Below are 21777 nucleotides of genomic sequence, written 5' to 3'. Positions count from 1 at the left end.
ACTACTGTGCCACCTATTGGACATGCCTTGAATTACACTGTTCGTTTTCTCCTAAGCGTCACTTAACTATCACCTCAGATTTTCTCTGGCATACTTGAAGACCCTTTGGAAAGAAAACTCCCTTGACTAGTTTCAGTGAATTTACAGTATATTATTTAAGATTGGTGAGTTCAACAATTATCACTGAACATTTACCAAGTAGAAAAGGCCAAGGAGAAAAAGATACAGAAGTTTTACTACCTACTGTTGAGGGGTAGAGGGACAAGGCAGCATGTTAAGGAACACTTCATGGAATAGGTGGTCTCCTATTTGGGTCTCGTGAAAAGAGTAGGGAAATGAGAGCATTTCAGGAAGAGAGAAAGAGCAAAGGCACAGAGCTGTAAAAGTACCTTTGGGGATGGTAATTACTCTGTGTAATCAGAGCATGAGATCCAAGGAAGGAGGAAGTGATGACAGTGATTAATAATCTTTGTTCACAGCCCTTTTAAACATATGTCCCTGACCTGGCCAGCTGGCTATCTTGGCTGTAGTGTTGTCCCATACAAGATTGTGGGTTCTATTCCTAGTCAGGGCACATACCTAGGTTGCAGGTTTGATTGGGATGCATTCAAGAGGCAACTGATCAATGTTTCTCTCTCACATTGGTGTTTCTCTCTCTTTCTCCCTTTCTCTTGCTCTAAAGTCAATGAACATATCCTCGGGTGAAGATTTAAAAAAATAAAATAAACAAATATATGTCCTCAAGGGAGGCTTTATAGCAAAACAGTTGACACCATGGACTGTGATGGCAGCTAGACCTCCATTTAAATCTGTTTATATTTGACAATAATTTAACCTCTCTGTGTTTCCATTTTCTTATCCAAACATAAAAGTACCTACTTCATTGGGTTCTTGTCAGGATTAAATATGTTTGTCAAAGTCTTATACCTAGCTAGCACTTAATAACTTTAATAGTTAGTAGTTATCATAAGCTACTATTATTTCATCTATGAGGTAGAAATTACTTTCCCAATACTACAGAGCAGGAAACATGTTAAGTGGCTAAGGTAAAATGCAAAGTTTTTAAGAACTATATATACCAGAGACTTCAGACTGCAAAAGCAGGTTGGGACCAGAGTGTTAACAATTCTGAATGACAGTTTCGGTTTTATACCATGTAGGTTATGGGGAGCCACAGAAGATTTTTAGGCAGGAGGGTTTTAAATCAGATTTCTGTTTTAGAGAGAATTCAAAACCTTCTGAATAAAGTCACTGGACTTACAAGCAACAATTGTAATTACAATGATAATAAACATGTGTTTCACACTAATTATGTATTAGGTATGTGGAAGGAATAAATACTTTGTATTGCATTCTTTAAAGAAAATAAGCTGCCCTGGCTGGCATAGCTCAGTGGATTGAGCGAGGGCTGCGAGCCAGGCATCACGGGTTCGATTCCCAATCAGGGCACATGCCTGGGTTGCAGGCCACGGTTCCCAGTAGCCGCACATTGATGTTTCTCTCTCTCTCTCTTTTTCTTTACCTTCCCTCTCTAAAAATAAATAAATAAAATCTTAAAAAAAGAAAACACTGAAAAAATAAAAATAATACATTTTAAAAAAGAAAGAAAATAAGCTGTTATATGGCATTATGTTGTTTAAAGAAAACTTATGGGAAGCAAGCAAAGGAATGGCTCTCAATATTCTATTTCTAATGTGGTTTTTTTCCCCCTTAAGTGAAAAAGAGGTTATATCTTTTTTTCCTCCCCCAGGTAGTTTATAGACATGATCTTTACAGCATGCAGGGCCTGCAGATCTGAGGAGGGAGGGGAAACCTGCCCAAGGTCACAGAGCTGATAAAGTGGCACACCCTCACCTATCTACTCCAAAGTTCTTGCTCTTTCATCAACATCTCACTTTCTCCCAGTGGTTAGAGGAGATATTTTAAGGCAGGGAGATGCTTCCCTCAAATTATATTCACAGTGTGAGTATAAGGACCAAGGGTGGAGGCTGGGACTCCTCCCTTAGATGAAGAGAAGAAAATAATTCTGAATCCTGGGAGTTTCCAGTCACCTGAGACTTTGGAGAACAGATGTGAAGGGAGCAGGAAGCAGGGAGGGCCCGGCAGTTGGTGACATTCCACCTGCTGAGCCTCATCTCACAGGTAGCAAGAGTTCTGGTGGACCTACTCTGTACCAGACACCTGGAATTGGGGGGTCCCATAAGATTTCATAATATCACTTTGTTATGGTCCCATAAGATCAGAACTCGTAGGCCCCTCAGAAATTATGTCCAGGACCCTCATGGAATAAGGAAACATGCCCAGAGAGAAGCAATGAGTTGTCCAAGGGTCAAACAGCAGTGAGAGGCAGAATTTAGGACTCCTGCCTTATGGGGATTTACTTCTCTTTAATTCATGCTAAAGTGACTGATAGAAGATCCTTTCCCAAAAGCATGCTTTTAAGAGAATAGAGAGCCCCTAAAGAAGAAAGGGGGTGTAGAGGGAGAAATAAGAGCTTAGAATCTGGGGGACAATTGTCCCCTCTCCAGCTTTCTCAGAAGCAGGCTATGTCTGGGAATTTAAGAGGTTGTCATGTGGGAAGATAGTGACTCTTGTGTTTCTAGCAAGGACCTCCCAGAAGCAGAAGTGAGATTTACCCCCCTTCCTCTAAGCACACTTTTCACACATGGAATTCATTTCATCCTGAATATCCCCATGTAAAAGGATATTTAGGCCCATCAAAGAGATGGCAGAGCTTACATCTGTGGGAACTGTGGGCTGGGAATCAGAAGACCTGGTTCTAGCCCCAGCTCTGTCACTATCATTCCAGGTGACCCTAGCAAGCCCTTTCCCCCTCTCTGAACTTTAGTTTTAGTTCTTTCATCTGTGAACTGGAACATTTATATCTATCTTGAATGAGTCTTTCAAACTATAGATTATCAATGTGCAGTTAAACCTTTCTAAGGCCTAAACTTTTCACGTTGTTCCACACTGACTGAAATCTAGGGGTCCTGGTGGCCTGATCTTGCGCTAAATCACACACAGTTCTCTAGCTGACACAATCTCGTCTCACCTCAGAAGTTCCCTAACTAGACTGACCTGTTTCAGAGGCTTTATCATGCTACTCACCCTGATACCTACCCTGGGTTCTGACTATCAGTTTCTTTATTTGACAGATGAGATGATCATTGTTATACAGAGGAAAATGTAAAAAACAATACAAATGAAACCACTTTAAAGTGGAGTTGAAGCTGCCATCATCGAGGAACTGCCCTGCACATCTTATGTCTCAAACCTTTGAAATGTTTAAACAGGGCAAAGTCACCTTTGAATTGGGCCTAAAGCAAAACTGAATCTCAAACAACTATTTGGAAAGATAACAAGAAGGTCGATATTATGACTACTGGATTGATGACTACTGGACTGAAAATTAAAAACATTCTTTAGCATTAACATCACTATGTATGGTATCTACACCTATAGAAATGCCTTCCTTCTATAGATGAAACTGTTCCCATTCTCATCTCATAAATATCCCTTGCCTTTGTCTCCTAATCAAAACACTATTTGGGTTTCTGCCTGAAGGAACAGCTATTCTTTTTGATCTCAAATAAATGCTTGTTGCCTCTCACTTTTGCCTTTCATATTTAGGTTAACAGAAGCATGACATAGAAGAATCTCTCTGAATCTCAGCTTCCTCATCTAAAAATCAAACAAAAAAATGTAAAAATCTGTAAAACATCTATATAACTGGGTTGTTGTGAGGCTTAAATAAGAAAATATATTTGACAGTATCTGGCACCTATTATTTCAAACTCATCCACTCAAAGTTGTCCATCTTCGCTTCTATTACCTGAAGCCTAGTCCAAGCTACCATCTTGCTTTTATTTCTGAGCCTCCTGTTCCATTTCAAATCTTGTTTCAACAATTCCATTGCCTCTCAGCAGCCAGTGATATTTTAAACATAAATTAGATCACATCCCTCCCCTTACTAAAAATCCTCCAAGGCTTCCCACTGAACTTGAGATAAAATCCCAAATTCTTACCATGTAATCTGACTTTTCTCTGTCTCTGGTCACATCTTCTTGTCACTCATGGCTTGCTCAGACCACACCAGTGACACTGGCTTATGCTCAATCTCCCAGGCTATTTTCCACACCAGGCCATTGTACACGCTGTCTCCAGGCTGACTGATACTTGGCCTTCAAGTCCCAACTTACACGTCACATCCTCAGAAAGAGCTTCCTGGATCCTCCTGAATAACTTTCTCAAAGATTTCCCTGCCCCTATTATTCTTTGTTAACAATCTCATAATGTTCCAGGATTTACCACAATTTATTATTACATATTCATTTGTGTTTACTTACTTCTTTATATCAATTCCCAAACACATGCATTGTCTGCTTTCACACCCCTTCATCCCTAATGTCTCACACAATCCTGAAGATATGGTTGTTAGGGAGTATCTATTCAATGACTAAAGAGTGGATTCTCAGTTAGTTTCCTCTTCTCCTTCTCCTTTCTTTACTTATTACTAGACACACAAAATATTCCACAGCTAACAAAAATATTGTTTCATGTGTCAGGGGCCATTCATTCATCTTCAAAGCTTAAGAGGATGACCTTTGAAAACTGAGATCTGGGTTCACATTTTGGCTGACACCTGCTGTGTGATCCAGGACAGATTCTTTTAACTTTCTGAACCTCGAGTTCTTCCTTAGTAAATGGAAAAGTTAGCATCAACCTCCAAAGATTGCTATGAAGATTAAATCAGAATGCATATGAAGCACTTAGTGCAGTGAGACACATTGAGTGCTCATAAATGGTAGCTGTTTTTTAGTAATAATTATCACCGATAATTATTCTCTGAATACTTCCAGGCCTGTGCTATAATACTTTTGTACCATGAGAGACAACTAAATTATGTGTCGTTATACCTGGGTTTCAGTCCTGAAATTGGGCACCCTGTCTCGTTGCACCTCATTTCCTCACCTATAAAATAGGTTTACTAACCCCTACCCTACTTATCAGACAGGATTATTATGGGACTCACACAGGACTGTACATGTATTGTACAAAGGCCTCATAAACTGTACAAGGCTATATGTAAAAGTAAATGTCTATTATTATTAATATTCTGTGGTTCACCTCCCAAGGTGACTCTGGGTAAATAAAATAATATCAAAGAGATGTTCCAAGTGATTGTGGCCAATGAGAAAGCTTTGGTCAGTATGCCAAATTTGAACCTGATTCTCTCCCATGGGGTCAGGCCTCTGTTTACTCCTGATTGAAGAGAAGCCTGAATACATCCTCAATCTCTTCAATGCCTCAGGGTATAAGGCAAAGAGAGAAAAGTCCAAATATAAGACAAGGGTTGTTTGCCTGCCCTATTACTGTCTGCCCACATAGAGAGAGGAACCTGACAGAACTCTTTTTGTGTCCTGATTCTTCTGGCTCCGCCAATCCCCAGGGTAGGTAAACAGCATTGTTAGAACCCAGGAGAGAGGGGTTTTTTCATTAGTTAAGCTGATGACAACTGTTTCACACATCTTTTCTGCCCTTCCTCATTCTGGCACACCATGGAAAACACATATTCTTGGATATCCAGGGAGGTGGTATTAAAATGTAAAAGAACAGCACATGATTCAAATGTTGACTATTCATCCATTCACTTGTTTGTGACCTTGGATGGGTCCTGGGCTTCATGCCCCCAACATGTAAAGCGGTAAAAGATGTTGGATTCTAGGATCACTCATGTCCCTTCCAGTTGGTGGTGTGCTGATAAATGTTTAATTACCAGCTCTCTGAGTGTAGGTCTGGCATGAATGTAGGTTAATATTTTAGTTTACATTTAATGGGTAAGATGAAAGTAAAACAACAAAGACATATATTGGAATGTCGCTTTTTTTGTAAATAATATGAGTGACTTATTTGCTGAATCAGATAATAGTTTTCAAATGCTGGAAGAGTATTTCCTCAATTTTTGCCATGTTTTTCGCAGTGTAATAGCTCTAAATACAATGTAATTTTAAGTTTAACTTGCATTATTAACATTTGCTCTTTTACTTTCTTAAGTCTAAACAACTAACAAAACAAGCCCTGGTGTGTAGCATTTGCCAATTTCTGTAGTATAAGTATTCCCACTATGGTCAATTTCACAAAAGTTTTAAATTTTGACCAAGTCCAATTTATCTATTTTTTCTTTGCTTGTACTTCTGTTATCATATCTAAGAAATCACGGTCTCATCGAAGGTCACAAAGATTTACATCTATGTTTCCTTCTAAGAGCTCTATAGTTTTAGCTTTTACATATAGTTCTTTGATAATTTTGAGTTCATGATTTTTTGTATATGGTGTGATGTAAGGTTAAACTTTATCCTTTTGCATGTAGATATCCAGTTGTCCCAGCACTATTTATTAAAAACACATTCTTTCCCCATTCAGTGGTATATGTCACACTACTTGAAACATTGAGAATTAAAGTGCTTTCTTTCTTTTTTTTTTAAAGATTTTATTTATTTAATTTTTAGAGAGGGAAGGGAGGGAGAAAGAAACATCAATGTGTGGCTGCTGGGGACCATGGCCTGCAACCCAGGCATGTGCCCTGACCGGGAATCAAACCTGTGACACTTGGGTTCGCAGCCCACACTCAATCCACCGAGCCACGCCAGCCAGGGCTAAAGTGCTTTATTTCTTTGTAAAAAATTATCAAGAGTAATTTGAACAGCATTTGCCCTTATATTGTATAACTTACAACATGCATGAACACATTTTCTGTGCTTGGAACATGATCCTATTTCTTTAGTTTATATCATTATATCATGTTTATATCATTAGAACCCAGGTATCCAGTCGCTAAACCAGGGTGTTCCCATTGAACCTCATATACCATGCTGTCTCATATGTAATTCTTATGAAAAATACATTGTGAACATCCCTCAATATTAAGCATATCCTAATACTTTCCTTCTAGGATCAGAGGATGACAGCATGAGTCATCATGGATAGAGTATCAACTATGCTTATGGAAATACCTTTGTTTTATCATTCAGTCAAATTTCACTTACATGAAGGCATTTCATTCATATTATAAATTCTCCCAGTGGTTTTCCTCTTCCTGGTGGTTGGCACACTTCTCCCCTTCTGAGTGTGGGAGGAGGTGCAGTGGTGCTGAAGCAACAAGGAAATTTGTAGTCAGATAGACCCGGGTTGGAATCTTAGCTCTGCCATTTATGGTGACTTTGGACAAGTAATTTCACCTCTCCAAACCTCAGTTTCCTAATCTGTCAACATGTTGAAACAACACTCATTAACTATTCTTTCAAGCCTGTTCCTCCTCCTCCCCTGTTTTTTGCCTGACAGCAAGGACTACCAAGTTGTTCAAGCCAGAAACACAAGTGTCATCTTTGATTTCTCCCTCTTTCTCACTTACCAATTCAATCATGAATTTGATGACTTTGCCTCCCCAAATCTCTATTTTCCCTACTATACGTTAATTCAAGTCATCACCACTTTTGCCTGGATTATTGCAAGACATTTATAAATGGCTTCCCTGTCTCCAAATTTGTGTCCTTTTATCTATTCTCCACATAGTACTTACAGTGATCCTTTCTGAAATCAAACCAATTAATACCACTGACCAGCTTCCCATTGATCATAAGACAAAACCCAAAGCCTTTGATTTAAATTATAAGGCTTTTCCTGATTTGGCCTTTGCCTTGGCTGTCATTGCTCCCCAACCTCGTGCTTGCTGCCTAGGCCAAATCTGTTCTCTCAGTTCTTCAGACACATCATGTCTTCTCTTGCCTCCAGGTTGTTTGTATTCTATTCCTGCTGCCTGGAACATGTTCTCTCCCTGCCTACTACTGCCTTCCTATCCCTCCACCCAACTTGCCTAGTTAAGTCTTAGTCACTTAGGTATCACTTCCTCTAAAACATCTTGCCTAACTCCTAAGCTGGGTAAGGGTAAAACACCCCTATTTGTTTCTATAGCACACTGCGCTTACCCCCTAAAATCCTAAGTGCCAACTTTCTCATCTGCTTCTATCAGTAGTATCTAAACTCCTTAAGGGCAAATACAGTATTTTGCTTACCACAGAACATAGTGCCTGGCAGTTACATAGTAGTGTTCAATATATATTTGACCAACTGATTGAATTAATGAATTAATGAACTATTCTGTGCTTTCATGGCCCAGGCCCTTGGCTCTGTACACTAGGTTTCAGAATCTGCTTCTAGCTCTCTTTTCTGCTTTAGGTGACCTATTATCTTCTTGCACCCTAGGTAACTCCCAAGACTTTGAACTGTGTATATTCTCTCTTACTGTCAACTTCCTCTGCAGTTCCAATTAGGATAGTGCAAAAAATCCAGGGCATTGTCCAGACCATCACTGCTGTTTGTCCAGAAAGATTCAGATAGTAACAGCAAACCATTTTAAGAACACATACGATGCGGCAACTCCTTGTGTATAAGTCGGATATAAGCCTCATTTTACTAATGAGAAAACATATCCTTCTATTCATATCCAATACTTACTCAGGGTTTGAACCCAGGTCTGTGTTGTCCCAAAGCTTTTCCCACTACAGAGGACTGAAAGTGTTATATATCTTATTGTGTCAGGTTTGACAAGAAACATATATGTTGGTAAGGGAGCCAGACAATGGTAACAATGAGGGAAACCTTTTGGAAGGGAAATTTGGTGATATCTAACAAAACCCTATATGCATTTATCCTTTGACCCCAAAACCCCACTTCTAAGAATTTACCCTTAGGTACATGTACAGCATTAGAAAAACACACATGCACAAAATTATTCATGGCAAAATTGCCTGTAATACAAAATGCTGGAAACAACCAAAATACACACTCACAGGAGAATAGCTGAATAAACTATAGAAGTGGTTCACAAACATTTTGGGCATAGGCCTCATTTACATGCTTATAAATTATTGAGGATTCCAAAGATCTTTTGTTTGTATGGTTGTATCTATTAATATTTATCACCTTAGAAATTAAAACTAAGAAAACATTTTAAACAATTATTCAAAATAACAACAGTAAACTTATTAGGCATTAACACAAATAACTTATTGTAATGAAATACAACTATATTTTCCAAAACAAAAAACACAGTAAGAAGAGTGGCATTATTTACATTTTGTAAATCTCTTTAATGTCAATCTACTAGGAGACAGCTGGGTAATCATATCAGTTTCTGCATTCTATCTGTTGGGATATATTAGTTGATGTATATGAAGAAAATATGTCCTTAACAGATATGTAGTTAGAAAAGTGAGGAATATTTTAATAGTCATTTCAGATGCTTATGGATATTTTCTTTGATACATCAAAATTTGATAAGTGGTCATTTCTTTTTCTGTATTTTTAATATTTATTTCTTGATTTTAGAGAGAGGAACAGAGGGAAGAAGGAAGGAGTGGGGAAGCAAGGAGGAAGGGAGAAAACATCAACTTGTTGTTCCACTTTTTTATGTATTAATTGTTTGATTCCTGTATGTGCCCTGACTGGGGATCGAAACTGCAACCTTGGCACATCAGGATGATGCTAATCAACTGTGCTACCTGGATAGGGCATAAATTGTAATTTCTTAAAGATTAGTTGCAATATGGAATCTGAAACCATATCAGTAAATTTGTGTGCTCTGTTCCATTAAAATCCTTTGATCTGTATTACAATTTAAAGAGATATTATACTCATACATATTTTTGTAACATCATGCACTGGCCATTTGATAAAATACTAGTTGATGGAGTTATGTAGGTCTACCTAATGTTGACACATTTCAGTATAAAACATTAAAAAAACACTCTACAACATTTGTTAATATCAGTTTCCATCTTTTCAGAAAAGTTTGGGAAGCTGTCAAGTTCATGGCAGTGAATACAAGTTTTTCAAAATTTTAACATTTACTTGAAAACTTGAATTTTATGATTGGCAACAAATACTGTTAGCTGTTTTTCTTGAAGTGACAGGATCACTTTTTTTATTTCCTAGAAAATGTCTGTCAAATTCCCAAATCCAAATGAATAACCACAATTTATCTACTGTTCTTTAAAGTGAAAATGATGTTCAAGTAAAAAGTGGTGTGTGTTGTGTGTGTTTTCTAGTTCTACTTACTTACAGAGCCTAGGAGCAATGGTACCATGGTGGCAATGAGCACACCTACCATCCAGATCTTGATTTTTAATACCATTCTCCACTAAATGGAACTAGAGCTTTTAGGGGAAATAGGTGATTCCAGAGCTGAGGATGGGAAGCATAAGGTAAGCTTGAGATGTTAGTGCCAGAAGGTAAGGGAAATGCTTTAAAAATGATGGAGAGCCCTGGTTGGTGTGGCTCAGTGGATTGAGTGTCGACCTATGAACCAAAGGGTTGCCAGTTCAATTCTCAGTCAGGGCACATGCCTGTGTTGCAGGCCAGGTCCCCAGTAGGGGGCATGTGAGAGGCAACCACTCATTGCTGTTTTTCTCCCTCTCTTTCTCCTTCCCTTCCCCTCTCTCTAAAAATAAATAAATATATTTTTTTAAAGTTAAGGAAACAATGGAAAGATGATGAAAGAACATAAAAACCCAGGTAAATCTAAAACAATTTATGCATCAAAATAAATAATGATGGTAATGATTATATAATTCATAGAATACAATAAAAATTGACAAGTTCATTCATATACAAATCAACAAATTAAAAAATGAATAAATAGAGAAGGAGCAAAAAGCTGCCTTGTACACTAGGAAAAGAAAAAATGTATAAAGAATGATGATAATGTAATTAGAAAATTACCATTTGGCAACTATTACAGTAATAATTGTTTCAAGCAAGAATTATCAATGAATGTTAGAATTTGTGGGTAGTCTCCAATAATCTCCTCACAAAATATTTATTAATTATAAAGAACAAAATAATTACTTTTTACTGAATAAACCTGGCAAATACTGCCTTCATTAATTAACTGAACAAAGTTACTGTTACCACTGATGGGACATACTGGTATCACATGCCTCCTGATATGATGCATTCAGAAGGAGACAACATCAGTTTTGAGGTATTCCTGCCAAAAATGCATAACCTGAATCTAGTAATGAAGAAACATCAGCCAAACTCAAACTGAGGGATATTTTACAAAATAAGTTGCCTATATTCTTTTAAAATGTCATGGTCATGAAAGACAAAGACTGAGACACTGTTTCAGATTAAAGAAAATTAAAAAAATTTGACAACTAATTATAATGTGTGATCCTGCACTGGATTTTCGGCCAGAAAAAATTATTTTACTTTTTTATAAAGAATATTAGTGGGTCAGCCCTGGCTGGTGTGGCTCAGTGGACTCAGTGCCAGCCTGTGAACTGGAGGGTTGTCAGTTTGATTCCCAGTCAGGGCACATGCCTGGATTTCAGGCCAGGTCCTCAGTATGGGGAGCATGAGAGGCAACCACACATTGATGTTTCTCTCCCTCTCTTTCTCCTTCCTTTCCCCTCACTCTAAAAATAAATAAATAAATAACTCTTAAAAAAATTAAAAAGCCTTTAAAAAAGAATATTAGTGGGTCAATTGGCTAAATTTGAATAAGATTATAAATTAAATCACAGCACTGTATCAATATTAAGTTTTTTATTTTGATAATTGCACTGTGGTATTTGTATTCCTCCTCTTGAGGAAACGGACTAAAATATTTAAGGATAAATAGATCAGAAAATAATCACAACTGTTCCTTTATATATCTGTCTCTCCACAGATATACAAAAAGAGCAGAAATGAGACCCTATGCATGCACAAGAAAGAGAATATTAAAGCAAATGTGGTTAGATATGGGTGAAAGATACAGGGGTGGGCAAAAGTAGGTGTTCATATGGAAAAAGACATGCAGGTTATGATTATTACAATATCTTTATTATTAATTCAAAAGAATGTCACAATAGTACAGTAAGCCTACCTTTGCCACCTCTGTATATGGGATTTTTTGGTAGTATTTTTTGCACGTTTTCTTTAAATCTGAAATTATTTCAAAATAAAAAGTCAAAAAATTCCTGCAAATGTACATTTTGCACCATTTCCTTCTAAATATTATATTTTAAAATACATATATATAAAAAGATAATTGGGATCACACAAATCTTTTTTTACTTAAAATTCTTTTTCTTTTTAAAAATTTTAAGTATTTTTAAATATATTTTATTTAAAATTGTTTTTTCTTAATTTGATATTGAATCATGAGCAGGTTTCAATGTCATTTAAAATTTTTTTAAAAGACAATTGTTAATGGATGCATAATGTTTCTTGTGAGAAGGTATTGTAATTAATTTAATTTATTTAAGGTTTTCCTTACATTTTTAGGTTGTAAGCCCACAGTGAAATATATAAGAAACATTTTGCATATATCTTTGTTCACATATTTCATTACTTCCTCATCTAAATTCCTAAAGTGGAAATTGTTTTGTTCTTTTTTAAATGATTCAAATGAACAAATACACTCCCAAACATCCCCAATTTCCTTTTTAAGTTTGTGCTGCTCTAATGACTTCTAGCTTGCTCCAGGACTTACATTTTTAGTAACAGACTGAGAATTGTGGGTTTGACTTTTGGCTATGGCTGGTGACTCCAGAGGGGTGTGGGAGACCATAGCTGGCAGCAGCAGGCTGGGGGTCAGTTCTAGACTGCAGGGCAATCATCTGTTGAAGAGGAGTCTTATTCTTCTGTGGGACCTGAAAGTTAACACGAAAGGTCTAAAAAAGTAACTAAGTGGGTGGGATGCCCTGGCCTGATGCACATCAGGCTAAGCCACAGTTTAGTTCGGTTTAACATTCCCTGAGGTGTATGTACTCTGTGCTGAGATTGGTTGTGGGAAAACAGATAAATCAAATACTGATAGGTGAGACATACAAGTAAACAGATGTTGACAGTACAATCATGAGTACTTTTAAATCGGGAAGTACAAGGATTATAGAGAGTATGGAAGAGGTTTTGTGCCTCCTTTTATACAACCTTTGATACAGTATGTGCTCTTAGACATGAATAATTCATTCATTTCTCCTTTCTCCCTCTCTTCCCTCTTTCCATTCAGTGCACCTGTAATTCGTTGAGCATATAGGATAGACCAAAAGGGGTGGCGGTAGAAATTCAATAAAAGCAATAAGTAGAATTTATCAGGCTTATTGACCAATTTTCCAGGACAGAGACACAAGAGTTAAGTATGACTCCTGTGCCATTTACCAAGCCAGGAAATGGATATCTTTTTGGCCTTTTTTATTTTTTAACAGTTTTAATTGACAAAAGACCTGAATTTTAGAGAACAAATGTTAAAGAGCAAAGAAAATTTTGTTTGGGGTGCTACAACTTAAATTCGCTTGAAAAAACCATTCTTTTTTCCCCCATTTTTACAAATTTTTTTAAAAGATTTTATTTATTTTTAGAGAGGGAAGGGAGGGAGGGAGAGGGAGAGAGAGGGAGAGGGAGAGGGAGAGAGAGAGAGAGAGAGAGAGAGAAACATCAATGTGCAGTTGCTGGGGGTTATGGCCTGCAACCCAGGAATGTACCCTGGCTGGGAATTGAACCTGGGACACTTGGGTTCCCAGCCTGTGCTCAATCCACTGAGCTACGCCAGTCAGGGCTATTATTACAAATTTTATTGTTGTTGAAGAAACCATTCTTAGAATACTAGCTTTCTATAGGATGAATGTATATGGTATAAAAATGAAAGTGGGGAGGTCTTCCAGCTTGGGAATATTGATATTTTAGAGTTGCTGGATTCCATCCAGTGGAAATCAATGTGAAACTCAAGAGTAGGATAACCAAATCAACTGACAGTCGTATGTCAAGGTAGGTTAAAATGAAAAAGAGATTTGCATTGGAGGAGGAAAACAGATGAGAGACATTTCAGGAGCAGAGAGCAAACTGGGTCAATACAATGGAATGATCAGTGAGGAGGTACTGATGACATAGGCAGCCTCTTTCAGAAACATAACCTGAATAGAAGGGGAGAAAGTGTGAAACAAGAAGAAACTGGTCCTGGGAGCAAATGAATCACCTTCATGTCTTAGCTACACCCTGCGTAGCATGATTATTTCTATAAAAATGCAGATTTCCTGGTGTTAGTGAACTAGGCTTGGAAAGCACAGTGGTAACATTAGGTTATCAAACTAATCAAAGTTAAAGGGCCTGTTACTCTAGATTGAACATTTTTAGTGACAGTAATTTACTCTTACAGCATTTTCTAAACATTGCAGAAAGGACTGTTAGGGCATCAGATGGGGGACCAAAGGAATCTCAGGGTTTATTTTCAGCTTTTCCTTAGGTTGGATGCATTTCACATGGTATAGTACTTAATTCTTAGAGTTGTTGTGAGGCTGAATTATAGTTTCTCTCCAAGCACCAGTTTCTCTGGGTATAAAAAGGGGATAGTGATTTTTTTTTTGTAATGTGACTCAGAATATAGGTGGGGCAGGCACACTTAGGATTGTACAGGGAGAGCTTTCATTGATTGGAAGGTTATAGTATCTCTAAGATGGCTTCTCAATAATTATTTGAAAGTTCCCGGTGACTTTATGTACTTTTCTCATTAAGATTTGTTATTATTGCTTTGACTGGTAAAGCTCAGTGGGTTAAGTGTTGTCCTATAAAATGAAAGGTTGCCGGTTCGATTCCTAGTGGTGGTATATGCCTGAGTTGGGGTGAGTGAGGGACAACAGATCAATGTTTATCTCACACATTGATGTTTCTCTCCCTCCTTTCTCCTCTCTCTAAATATAAATAAAATATTTTAAAAAGATTTATTATTATTGGGACATAATAAGGTGAGGCTGCCTTATAAATTTTTTTTAAAAAGAAAAATATACTGGTTCTATACTGACATCTGCTGTGTATATGGCAGACTGTCACAGGACCCAGTGTATTAAATTCTATTCCTCTTTAATGGATGGATGCTATATTACTCCATAACTGAAATTTAGGAAAATTTTAGCCAGATCAAGGATGATGAAGACTAATAATGTACTCATCTTTTGATAGGAATACATTTACACACACACACACACACACACACACACACACACACAGATTGAAAGAGAAAGAACAAAAGCAGGTGGGAACAATCTTGATTTTAAGAAAGACTGGGAGGGTGTTTTGGAACCAAGAAGAATTGGAACTAATATTTGAGTACCTTCCATCAGCCAGTTCCTAGCTTATGTAAATTAGCTCCAGTCTTCACAACAACTAGCAAGGCAGGCATTAGAAAACTGAGGCTCACAAATATTTCACGTGCCTAGGGTCACAAGGCTAAACACGACTGAGCTGGAATGGGTAGTATCAGACTATGTATGCCACCAAAATTCCTGCTCATTTTACCATACTACTTTATGATAAAATAATGTATTTGAAAATTTTGGGACAAGAGGATTTGGCGATTTCTTTTCCCTACTTCCCTTTGACAGCCTTTGTTTCTTTTGTTTCTGGTTCTGATGTTTGCACCTAGAGTTTGAGTGGGATCGAACACGGGGTATCTGTAAACAGAATGATTCTACAGCCCCACTATATAACAATTTCCTTCCTTCAGAGCCTTACCTGGGATTTGGCAGGGGTGGGGGCGTGGAAGAGTAGAGGTCGGGGTTCGGGGAGGGGTTGGGTTTAGTTAGGAAACATGGATAGTTGTTTTCTTACCTTTAAGTCGTTTATGAATTTCAGGAAACCGGTTGACTATTCTCTTGTCTTGCTCGAAATATTTTTTTTCTATTTTGTGGGAGGCTTTAGGGGTTAAGGTTTGGTATCTGTAGGAAATTTCTGTAACGATCTGCATGGTAGATCCCCCAAAAGTTAAGGTCAAATGCAATTTCTTCATCTGTTTTGAGTGAGGATTGTGTGTGTGTAAAAAGGTTGGCGCTGGGTCACTCTTCTTATACCCCAGACACACAGAAGGAATTAGAAGCAATCCCCGCCCCCCGCCCCCCCCCCTCGAATCACGAGAGAGAAAAACGAGAAGATGCCCTCACACTCCTACTTGCAGGTGAGGGTCCGAGGAACAGGAACATCGTTGTACTTCCTGAAGTGAGATGCAAAGGTGCTCGGGGTCTAAGGACTAGGGGTAGGTGGCGGGGGCAGTCAACGTCCGTGAGGGCCTAGGGGTTTCCGTCTCCAGGGAGCCGTCTTCTGGGGTGGACTGTAGGCAGTGGGCCGTGCAGGGGGCGCACCGCCCCCGCCTTCCTCACACCGCGCTCGCCGGCGTTCCCTGCGGCTCGTGCCTGGGCGGCCGCCGCAGTCCTCGCGTCGTAGCCCGGCGTGAGGTCCAGGGGGCGCTGTGGCCCAGCGGCGCCGGCGGCAGGAGCGGCCAAGGCGACGGTGGAGGCTTCGCGGAGGATCCCCTCCCGCGGCACCTCGGTTGTCCCACCGCAGCCGTGCGCGCCCGGCCCGGCCCGGCTCGGCGGAGCTCCTCCGGGATCCGCTTCGCTGCGGCGGCCCAGGAGCTCGATGCGGCTCGGAGGGTGCTGGGCCTCAGCAGCAGCGGCAACCACAGCCCCTTCAGGAGTGGGAGGCTTCGCGGCGGCGCCTAGGGCTTCGCCGGTGCCCTCCGGAGGAGGCTGGCAGCTCAGGGACGACCCTCCCGGGCCATGCTGAGGCAACGGCGGCTGCCGCTCGAGGTGAGTGTGACGCGGCGCGGCCCCGTGCTTGCTGGCCTTCGGCCTCTGGGGAGGGCCCGGGCGGTAGCCCTCTAGCCGGACGGACGGGGAGTCCAGCCGCTGCGGCAGCCTCCCCCACCCCGCGGCTCTGGGGCCTCAGCCCTTCTCCCCGTGTCTCCCGGGAGGCTTGGAGGCTCGTGGGGGGCGACTAGGCCCCGCGCCGCGGAGAAGCCCTTGCCCCGGCCTCGGTTCCGGCGCCGCCCGGGGTGTGGAGCCAGGGGGCTGGCGGGGCCACTGGCGTCCTTCGGATTGGCCCCGGGCGGAGCGCAGCTTCTTATCCCCGGCCCTGCACGTTCATCCCGGAGGGATGCAGAGGACGCCTGTTTGCAAACAGCCTTGGCTTTTCCGCGCCCCACACCGAGTCCCGGAGTCCCTGGGGGCAGGGCGATAGGGCAGGGTGGGAATTGGAGTGCTGAAAGTGATGGGCCGCGAAAGCCCCTGGTACCCTCGGAGTGCCGTTCACGGATCTGCGGGGTTGAAAAGAGCCTTTTGCGTCTTATTTGAGGTGAAATTTCATCACCTGCCGGTAGCTCAGTCCTGCCTTCTTCTATTACATTTTGCCTCGAAGCGTGGTCTGCCTTTGGAGAAAACTCCATCCCAGCTTTGCTATGTTTCTAGATGAATGCTCACAATTATTCATATATATATATATATATATATATATATATATATATATATATATATTTTACAAAGGTCTGTTCCCTCTTCTTCCCCAATAAGTGTATTTTAATGCCTCAGTTCTCGGTACAAAAATGTTCTGTCTAATTAGATCCATAGAATTGATGACGAGAGGATTTTAAAAGTCGTGCTAACTATCATAATAACAGATACCTGATGGGAATGGGACATAGTATAAATTTTAGAAATGAAGAGGTTTGTTCTGATATAAATGTAATAGAAAAGTTGGTGATTAGTGATTAACCTTATATACCTAAGTCAGGCTTATAGGTATTTTTGGTTTATGATAAATGAGATTACAAGTTATTTTTGTTTTCCTGTTATGTAAGTTAAGGTTGTAGGATTGATAAGTACTTTTAAACTTTTGTAAACAATATACTTATTGTAGAAGCCTTGGAAAGTACAGAATCTCCATAAATATTTAATAATGGGGGAGATGTCACCTATAATCTCAAGGTACATTTTTATGGTCATTTAAAGTTTAAAATGGGCTTATACTGTTGGTGATTTTTAAACTATTAATTCTACATATTAGGTTCAAAGTTAACTGACTATCCATTTTACTGTTTAACATTCAGTCATTTTAAGACCTATAAAATGTTTTACTAAATTACATTGCAATCATAGTTGAATACATCATTTAAAACAGAATAACATGGGTAACTACCTACCTAAAAGACCCCTGACTTAACCACCTGTGCATCATGAGAAGCTCCGGAGATCTAGGGAGATTTGGTGTAGTAAATGCTTTTGAGGACCTATCCTGTTAGATGCAGTAGCCTTGTATTGTTTTTGTAAGATTTTTCTTAAATATTTATGATTATAAAAAATGGCTTGATTAAAATTTTTTTGGTAGATTAATTTAGGTTTTAAAAAGTCCAATCCAATTTTTCTCAGTGTGTCCCTAAAGACTACCAACATTAAAATCAGTTCAGGGTGCTTATTAAAATACTCAGATCCTGGCCCCCTGAGTCAGAATTTCTAGGCATGATGGTGGCCCAAGGATCTTCATTCTTATCTAGCTCCCCTCTTCTTAGTCCTACCAAACTTTGAGAATCACTGATAATAAGTTTAAAGTTAACTAATCTTGGCAAGCTGAGTTGAAGGTACAGTATGTTTTCTAGCAAAGCCTTCAATCATTCTTAAGTGGCAATATATCATTTGTCATAGGAACAGATAATGGTGTTTTAATCTTAGAAAACTGGTATTTCGAAGGACAGCTGATTCAATCAACAAACATTTGAGAGCCTTTAGTGGTAGTTGTGTTGTAAAAGGATACCTGGCTACTTACCTTGGTACTTAATCTCCTTGGACCTCAATGTCATTATCTGTAAAATGCAGAGTTATACTTGCAAAACCCTCAAGATAGATATATCTGAAAAATTTTGTAACCTATTAAAGATAGTTATAAAATTTTAGCTATTAATTTTAAGTGCCAGGTGCTTTCTTTGGTGTCCTGGGAAACAATAATGACCAAGGTTTCTGCTAGCAACTAGCTAATTGTGGAAGCAGGACATACTTAGTTAACTGTAAAAAGGCAGGGTCAGACACTTTTTGTCGTTGAGTGGAACATGCTAGATCTCTCTTTAAGGCTTCTTATGTTTAATTCAGTAGCTTGCCTTTAAGAATATCAATAATTTTTAAAAAGATTTTATTTATGTATTTTTAGAGAAGGAAAGGGAAGAAGAGAGGGAGAGAAACAGTAATGTGTGGTTGCCTCTCAAGCGTCCACTACTGGGGACCTGGCCCACAACCCAGGCATGTGCCCTGACTGGGAATGGAACCCTTGACCCCCTGGTTTGCCCTCAATCCACTGAGCCACACCAGCCAGTGCAGTAATTTTTATGTGTGATCTTTCATTCCTATTCCAGTTCCCAATTCAGTGTTTTTTTTTTCTTTAAGGAGGTAATTGTATACGTTGCCTGGTAAGTGATAGTTTTATATTAACGCCTTTAGAAAGAATGAGTGAAGATGATCCCATTTCTTCCTCTGTTGCTAAGTTACCACTGTTCATTTCATTCAGTAAACTTTTATTTGGTACCTATAAAGTGCTCGACAGAGATTAGTTGCAAAGGCACAAAGCTTTTTAAAAAATATATACAGTAATTGCTTGGATTTCAACTTAGATTCTTATGTTCCTAGAAGGATGATATGTGTGTGTGTGTGTGTGTGTGTGTGTGTGTGTGTGTTATGTTTTATGGTTAATTACATGATGTGATGCAGAGTATGGAATCAGATATGGGCAGTAATTCTTACTACAGCTCTTAGAGCAATGTGATGTTTAGAGTTTGAGTTTTCTTAAGTATTGCTGGAGTAATAGCACCTCCCACTGGGAACAGGTTCCATGAAATAAAAGTAAGCAAAAGCAATTAGCTTAGTGTCACATAGAAGGTTCTCAATAACTATTCATTTTCATTCCTCCTTTTGGAAAAACAAAAGCCAGGCATTGAAATTTGTGTGACTTAAAACTTGGTAGCTTTCATTTTTTTAGAGAATGAGTCTCCTTTTGGAATTATTTAAAATTTTTGATAGGAAACAATTTTGATCTTAACTTACTACACATATTTTCCATTTCTTTTTTAGCTAAAAATTAGCTATTCCCTGTGTATAGGGTATACTTATTACAAATTATTCATTTTCCGAGTTTTACATGATCTTTACTTTTGCTTGTGTGTGTCTCACCTGCCATAGAGCCACATTTTAGTATAATCAAGGAAAGCTGTAGTTACTGAATAGAAATAGTTCATGTATTTAGTTTTCAAAAAATGATATCAGTTACTAAACTTACATTATTTAAGAACTGAAGAATCTGTAAAACAGACTTTTCCGACTAGACCAGTGTGGCTCAGTTAGTTGGGTGTTGTCCTGCAAAGTGGAAGGTCCCTGATTCGATTCTCAGTCAGGGCACATGCCTGGGTTGTGGGTTCAGTCCCTGGATAGGGGCACATACAAGAGACAACTGATCTATGTTTCTCTCCCTCTTTTTCTCCCTCCCTTGTTCTCTCTCTAAAAATAAATAAATAAAATCTTAAAAAACAAACAGACTTTTCCTTACAAACTGCTATGGATTACAGCTATATTTTACAACCTGTCAGATGGGTTTCAGTCTTTTCTGATAATCTATATAACCCTGGACAAGTTTTTTGCCCCCTTTAAGCCTCAATTTTCTCTTCTACAAAACGTAGCTGATAATACCCACATTATAGGATTATTGTAAGGAATGAATGATACAATGTGTAAATCAGAGCTATAAATCAGTCCCAGCAGTCCCAGTAAGTCCTTGTTACTCTGAAAGTGGAAAATAATACCTCTTGTTTACTTCTATTTGAAAGCACTTGAAAGATCATTAATTATTTATACAGTTTACCACTAGGGAATAAAATCAATATGAACAATTTTAAAGTATTAGAGATTTCTAAATTAAGGAGGAACCAAAGTGTCAGTAGTTAGTATTTTAATTGTGTAGTTAGTAGAAGACTTTACACTTTATAATATTCAATACATTTTTAAAATAAAATAATTGAAACTGTTATTTACAAAATATTTTCTATAGTACAAATTAAATAGTACTTAACATTTTTTCTTTTGAATTATTGTAAATAGCCCTTTTATAGAACTGAACTATTGGGAAAATTAGAACAGTATATAATGTTTTGTACTTATGAAGTACTTTTTGAGAGCTTTAATAAAATAAGGTAAAGATGAGGAAATCTCTATGGACACATTGAAATTAAGAAAAGACATTGAATTCATACTGGGCAAGTGAAAAGGAGACCTTAGTAAGTGTTAATGGGGATCTTATGGCATTAAGGATTTTATATTACAAAACTTTATTTTTTATTATTATATTTTTAATCATTGCCCAAGGATATATTTGTTGATTTTAGAGGGGAAGGGAGGGAGGAAGGGGAAGAGAAAGAGACAGAGCGAGAGAGAGAGAGATACTGATGTGAGAGAGAAGCATGAATTGATTGCCTCCTGTAGGCGCCTGGACCAGGGATTGTTCGTGCCCAGAATAGGGATGGAACCCACAACCTAGGTATGAACCCTAACTGGAAATTGAACCTACAACCTTTTGGTTATGGGATGATGCTCCAACCAACTTAGCCATACTGGCCAGGGCTGGGTTGTTTTTTGTTTGTGTGTTTGTTTTTGGTCAGCAAATATATATATAGGTCTTTCTTTTAACTCACTAGTAAACAAAAATGCAAATTAAAAGAACAGTGGAAAACCATTTGATCTACCTCAGCAGTGATTTTTTTATTGTTGATATGGATGACCCCCATTTTACCCCTCTTTGCCCCCCCGCCTCCAGGAAGCTCCCCTCCACCTTTACCACAGTGTTGTCTGTGTCCGTGGGTTATGCATATATGTTCTTTGGCTAATCTCTTCCGGTCCCCCCACTCCCTCCCATCAGAGATCTGTCAGTCTGTTCATA

General features: G+C 38.9%; 1 protein-coding gene across 2 annotated transcripts in view; it reads left to right on the top strand.

Annotated features, from left to right (window-relative positions):
• The first annotated feature begins 16492 nt into the window (after window positions 1-16492).
• The window catches only part of ZFYVE9 (zinc finger FYVE-type containing 9), a 126992-nt gene continuing 121707 nt past the window's right edge, over window positions 16493-21777 (top strand). For both annotated transcript variants that reach the window (XM_045856673.1, XM_045856665.1), the window contains exon 1: window positions 16493-16622. The gene's annotated coding sequence lies outside the window, so the exon portion shown is untranslated. The remainder of the gene's footprint in view (window positions 16623-21777) is intronic.

Source organism: Phyllostomus hastatus, unplaced genomic scaffold (genome assembly GCF_019186645.2).
Source record: "Phyllostomus hastatus isolate PE091 unplaced genomic scaffold, TTU_PhHast_1.1 phas_contig_147, whole genome shotgun sequence".
NCBI lineage: Eukaryota > Metazoa > Chordata > Mammalia > Chiroptera > Phyllostomidae > Phyllostomus > Phyllostomus hastatus.
This window is presented reverse-complemented; position numbering and strand designations above follow the sequence as displayed.